Source organism: Quercus suber, unplaced genomic scaffold, assembly GCF_002906115.3.
Source record: "Quercus suber isolate HL8 unplaced genomic scaffold, Cork oak 2.0 scaffold_359, whole genome shotgun sequence".
Taxonomy (NCBI): domain Eukaryota; kingdom Viridiplantae; phylum Streptophyta; class Magnoliopsida; order Fagales; family Fagaceae; genus Quercus; species Quercus suber.
Window position 1 is genome coordinate 537213 of NW_027069811.1, and position 6744 is coordinate 543956.

Consider the following 6744-nt stretch of genomic DNA (forward strand, 5'->3'; position numbering starts at 1 on the left):
AGCAAAAACGAATAAAGTTATCACAAGCAGTGGCTATCAGTTTTATATGGGCTGGTTTTAGATTTTTAAAAAGTCTAGTTAATCAATACCCATATAAACTGCAATCACAACAACTCTTGGTCCCATCATTGCTAATACAACCTACTATATAGATAAACTACAAAAAATAAAATTAGTGAGATCTATTTTTTTACAAATTTTGTTCATTTTTTGATCAACCAAACACTTCACATGTGAGTTCTACACATGAAACCTAAAAATTTGTGCAAGAATTTGTAATAAATTGGATGTACAAAATAATTTTTCCATACTATGAAGAACTTGACTCAAAGATGTAGATTAAAATAGGAACATAACATGCAAAAGTAACGTTAAAGAGGTTCACCAACATTTTTGCACTTCCTTTCTATTATATTCATTTACAATCAACATCTCCTTTCCCTCTACCATGATAAAAAAATAATAATAATAAAAAAATAATAATAATAATAATAATAATTTAAAAATTAAAAAATTAAAAAAAAAAAAAAAAAAAAAAAAAACTCATACATGATACAATTTTTTCCCTCTATTATGATGATATAAAGAAGAGCTCAAAAAATTAAAAACTCATAAAACTAACAAGAGAGTTTGGAGAGTTAAATCTTCAGGGGGAAAAAAGTCTCCCCATCCTCCCCCATTTACATTCAAATTGACCTCATCATTGTATTTGATAAATAAACCTAAATATTCTATAAAATAAAATAAAAAAATAAAAATCTCCTCAACTCATGCAAATTTACTTTTTCTCCCATAGTCATTCGTAGGGCAACTTCAATTGTTCTAATTTGGCTTCAATGCTAATCCTATCTACAAGTAAAAATTCACAATCATCAATTAAAAAGAACTATGCATGGTTGCTAAAAATATTGTGTGACATCATGTCATATCAACACTAATGTAATGAAACAAGATATGTGATGTAGGAAAAAAAAGAGGAAACTAAAAGAACAAAATTAAAAAATAAATCCTAAGAATTATTTTGGTTGTGCTCCTGCATCAAGATACTTATGCATTAATGGTGCATGTGCTTCTTGTTGTAATTGATTCTAGAATTGTAAACTTCTAATTGTGATTAAGATAAGCACCAAAGTAGAAAGCCACATAGAGCAACCAATGAAAGCCAATCAGTATCTCTCATACTTGTAATCAAAATTTTCCCTTAATTGTTTTCATATAGACCTGAAAATAAGCATAATACTATTAATTCTATAAAATATCAATTATGATGTTCATAAATAAGCTTGAGTGACAATGAACTATACTTGGACATGACTTACAAAATCCCCTAAGAGATGGATGTGCATCCATAGTAGGCAAATGTAACAATGAAATTACCAAAAACTTGCAAATGAATTTAGAATAAGTCCACCTAAGTTTCTATCATACATGAAACAAAGTAATCAAAATTGTCAAAGAGTTATTACAAATTTAGCAGCTGAAGCCCATGGCATACTTATATGACACTTTAACTCCACTATCAAACTTTGAGGTCATAGACTAACTGAAAAAGAAAAGATACAAAATAATGCAGTTGTTGTATAGCAAATTTGTTACACTTAGAGACAGCTTCAACATTGGATTTCACAAAAATAAAAATAGCAGAACCACATAGACATGGATACAAAGCCATAACAAGTTCAGACAAACCAGAACTCTATGAGGCATTTCAACAAACACTTTCTATGCTGCCAAAAAATAATAATAAAAAAAATTAGGACATTGACGCTTTGCCTAAATCAAGCACTTTTGATCCCAACCACTCTCAAAAGTTATCTGATCAAATCAAACAAAAACTAGAACTTTTTTGTTTGTTTGTTTGTTTTGTTTTGTTTTTTGTTTTTATTTTTATCTTTTTTATAGGGAACAAAAACAAAACTATTACACATATTTAACAATCGATAAAGTTAAACTATAAATCTAATCTGAAACCCATGTTCATGTATTACAAAACCTAAGATTCTAGCAAATGCCACTAAAGGAACACCATTAAGGCTTGACCCATTTAATATAAAAGAAAAGTAAGGCAACAAAAACTTGACCCAGATAATATTGAGGTAAGAAGGAAAAAAAAAAAAAAAACTAAGAGAGTTCAACTTTACAAAGTAAAAAACTAAAAGAGTTATCATCTAGCCATGAGATATCCGTAGGCCTGGGCAAGAACAGATGAAGTAGAAATAGAGAAGAAGTGTTGCCAATGTTGTGGTGGAAGGAAACAATAGCAAATAGTGATGATGATGAATATGGAGAAGGACCATCAGAGAGAGAAAAAGGAGAGAATTTTCAAAATAATGAATTTTGAAAGCTTTTACCTTCTGAAATCTCTCATCGACCCGCCCAATTCCCAAATGAAAATTTGAAATTTGCAGACAAGTTAATGAACAAGTTTAATGATGTTAAGATCTGTGGGTGTGTTAGAATGATGTGGCAACTAAGCTGATGTCATTCATTTTTCATGATGTGCCTTCTTTCTATTGGCCGGGACTACAAGGTTAGCTTGTTGACCTTGTAGTCCTAGACTACCTAATAATTTCTTGTCAAACTTTAGCACTCTAACCTTATTTAAAGGGACTAGGAGGCATGCTAAGAGAATCATAAAAAATGAACCAACCATAATGATAACAATTATCCTCAAATAGAAAATTCATACTATACCTTGTGAAAAATTATTAAGAACTATATAGAAATCGTGACTGCCATATGGCCTTTTTTTTTTTTTTTTTTTTTTTACACAAAATTATTTGATTAGAAAAAAGTTAATTATTTTGTTTGTGGGTAACTTTGTGAGAGTGTCAATTTTAGGGTTATTATTTAAAGCAAAAACAAGTAATTGATTAATGTTAATAGTAAAAATATTGTTTAAAGGAAAAATGTATTTGCTATTGACGAGTAATCTATATATATATATATATATAACCGAAACTTTTGAAGCTCCCACAATTTTCCACGTCAGCATTTATTTATTTATTTATTTTTTAAATTTAATTTAAAAATAAACCTAATTTTTTCCCCGTTACAACCCGATACCTCTTTAAAACCAAAAAAAAAAAAGGTAAAACTCACCCTAAAACATCTCCTTCACTAAACCAGAAGCGTCTCTCTTCTCTGCTCTCGCACAAAAACATCTCCTTCCCTAAACCTAAAACTCACCCTTTCCTTCCTCCAAAATCAAAACCCAAAACTCAAATTCTTCCTTTGTCGCTGCCGCCACTACGGATCGCCGCCACCACGGATCGCCTCCACCACTGAAAGGCAGCCTACTAAATGATGCAAAATCTCACACAACCATCGTCACTTCTCCAAAAACATTACCAATAAGTTTTTAATTGTGTTCTATTGTTTTTGGCTGTTAAGTATGATTTAGGGTTACGTTGGTAGTGTATCTTTTGAATGATTAGCATAGATTGATGGGTTTGGAGGCGGTAGTGGAGCTAAACTGCCTCTGAAAACATGTATAAGCAGATATTCTCTGATTTCAAGCAAAACTGCGTCTTGAATTTATACATGGCTATATTTTGATTGAAATCAGAGAAGCCCCAACACCCCGAGGCAGAACAACCCCACTTTAGGGTGTAGCTGAAGAGAACAGAATCCCAACCCTTCACCCTTAAAGTGTTTGACGAAATACCTGAGCCAAATTGAAAAAGGGACCCGACTTTAGGAAGTTTATGTCATATAATTGAAAATTGCTTCATATGTATTGAATGGGGAAAAAAAGAGCCACAGGGTTGATTCTATTTAGGAATAGAGTCAGATAGTACTTCAATGGAAAAAATAGACAAATGGGAATAAAGAAGCATCTTAATGAATCCTTCAACAAAACAAATAGAAAGTTGCTATAAGGATTGCATAAGAAGAAAATGAATGTGGTGGTGAGAAAACTGAATTATTTTGTTTCACTATGGTGACTCTAAGACTGAACATCCACATTTTAATGACACCAAAACCATATATAACTAACTCTAAATCAATGTGAATTGTTTTAGACTGAACATCCACATTTTAATGGAAAGAATAGAATGAAGATAGTCAGATAGTACTTCAATGTGAATTGTTTTGTTTCACTATGGTGACTCTAAATCAAAATCATATATACTTTTCCAAGATAAGATTCAGTCTTTCATTTGGGATTACTAGAGAATCTTTCTCCCTCATAGTGTATATATATATATGCATATTTGGTTAGTTAAAGACAGTTTGGGTAAGCTTCTACAATGTTTTGTGCTTTTAGAGATGTTGATCAAGTGTGTTGTGATGGGGTTGTAATTTGTGGGTGCATGCCGAGTGCGAGAATATTTCCAGCAAGCTTTTCAAGGTATGCTTAATACACTTTGAATTGTGATGTCAATTTCTGTTCCTATCATATATGCGTTTATTCACTGACTTGTGTATGGTTTAAAGGATCTAGAGAATGTAGATTACTATTGCGCAGATTGTAAAGCAAAGTCTAATTATGAGTCACAGCTTCAAAAAAATACCAGCCAAATGTGAAGTATGTCTGTCCTATTTTTGTGTGTGTGTGCAATTCTTTTCCTTCCAGTTGAGTTGATTTTTGGGGCAATTGTATATTTGACTTTATAGACTGAGGAGTTTATCATCAGGTTTTAAGCCTAATTTTGGTGACAATTTTTCAAGTAGGTCTTTAGAAAATATTGGACAAAATGTTCTACCTGAGAAGGTAGCTGTGGTGTGCAATGGCATGGAAGAAACATATATTCCAAACCTTCATATGTAAGCCTTGAACTCATTTCTAAATATTACATGTATGTTGACATATTTTTCTTTAATATTCTTGTAGGACAGTTATGCACTCCTTTCTCACCACCACATTCATTTTCTTCTTATGCAATCCTTACAACAACTTTCTGTTTGTTTTGTTGAAGGATTCATTAAGATGCTTCTTTATTGTTTTATTTTCCCCCCATCTTAGAGTTATGTGCAAGTGCAGTTCATGTGGGTCAAAGAAGTATACACCTAGAAGCTCAAATTCTACTTGAATTGTTATTAGGAATTTTCATTTTATGGATTTTCACTTTTTTATTTTTCAATTGGGTTGCACTCTCCATATCTATGTAAAGAGGTCAGTGTTTTCTTTTAAGCCTTTGTGTTTTTGTTAATCTTTACACCAACCTGAACAATTCCATTAAGACAAAGAAGCCAATGATGTTTCATAATTATCAAAAGGACAAGATCAAGGACTCATGTTGAAGGTCGAGCAAGTTTGGATTGTAACTGTTGACTCGGGCAGAGAGGCAGAGTATCAACAGAGCAATGGAAGAATTGTAGCCTTAACTGTATAAATGACAGTGTTTATATTTAAAATAGCTATACTACTTGTACTTTAGGATTAGTTTAATTCATAGTTATTATTTATATACACGTTTATTGATCTAATTGGTTGTAGAGGCTAGATTCGTATTTGTGGAGTTAGTAAGAAGTTAGTTACTCTTAGAATTTGTATAAATACTTGATTTACTTTCATTTATTTTCAATGCAATATAGAATTCTCTCATCAAGTTCTCATAATAGTTATTTTGTTGTCTCAAATGACATAGGGTGTGTTTGGATACCGCTTATTTTGCTGAAACGCAGACGCAATAAGTTTTTAGCACTATCCAAATAATCACATAGTGCCTCAATGAAAGAGCTAGCAAGATGCTCTAAAATATTGGCACCTGAAAAGCTCAAAATTCTATTTTTGACAATTTTGAGTCCAACCTTAGGAACAAACTTTGGCAACCATGGTACGACACCACCGTGCAGGTTAACCCCATAAGAACTTACAGGTTAGCGACTAGTTATTATTATTATTAGAGAAATTGCATTAGTCTTTAGAAAATAGAAAAAGTGTTAGATTTTACACATTTTTGCTAAAAAAAACTACCCACATTAGTGGGTCTATAATATTGTTCATATACGAAAATGCTACAATACCCATGTAAATATACACTGTTATTATAGTTTTGCATTTGAGTATTTAAATATATTCTCTCTCTCTCTTTCTCTCTCTCTCTCCATCTACCTTGATTCTCTCTCTTCTCTAACTCAATTCAATCCAGAAAAAGATGGAGGAATCAACCCAACATAAAACCAATTAAAAAAAAAAAAAAACCAATTTGGAGAGTCACACCTCAGATTTTTCTAAAAATGCTAAAAATGGACTCGAATTGATATGTGTTTTGTGTCGAAGTGATTTTTTTTTTTTTTTTTTTGAGAGAGAGTTTCAACCTATGACGTCTACTCTTGGTGACTATTTATTATCAAACCAAGCCATTAATCAGTTTTTGATGTAAGTGAGGATTGAATTCTAGATTTCTTATTCAATCATTAGAGACTTTATCAGTTGAGCTAACTGGAACCTACTGAAGGGAAGTTTGGAATTTTTTTAATATATTTTTTATGGGTTTTCTGGTGAAGAAAGAGGGGAGGAAGAAGAAACTGACCATTAGAGAAAAGGAAAGAAGTTTTAGAAAGTCATTGAGAAAGAAAGAGAGTAGTGTTTAGAAAATTAATATAAAGAAAGAGAGAGAGAGAGAGAAAAAGTGTGTTTGATTTTGAGGTGGGTTGTTGAAATAAATAAGCATATATATATATATATAATGATTATTTAAGTAAGTGTTCATTCCACTAACCCAAAGACGAGGGAGCATGCTAAGGTCAACACCAAACTAATAGATCACACAATCCCAACCAAGCCAATTTCAC

General features: G+C 31.7%; 2 long non-coding RNA genes across 2 annotated transcripts; one reads left to right on the top strand and one right to left on the bottom strand.

The window, feature by feature from the left end:
• Positions 1-550: 550 nt before the first annotated feature.
• Positions 551-2545, bottom strand: LOC136061875 (uncharacterized). Its single transcript, XR_010623726.1, has 2 exons — positions 2352-2545; positions 551-849 (listed from the first exon to the last, which is right to left on the bottom strand). It is a non-coding gene; the product is annotated as an uncharacterized LOC136061875 (long non-coding RNA).
• Positions 2546-3416: 871 nt separating this feature from the next.
• LOC136061879 (uncharacterized) lies at positions 3417-5164 on the top strand. The gene is made up of 3 exons (XR_010623730.1): positions 3417-4354; positions 4441-4531; positions 4678-5164. It is a non-coding gene; the product is annotated as an uncharacterized LOC136061879 (long non-coding RNA).
• Positions 5165-6744: the final 1580 nt, after the last annotated feature.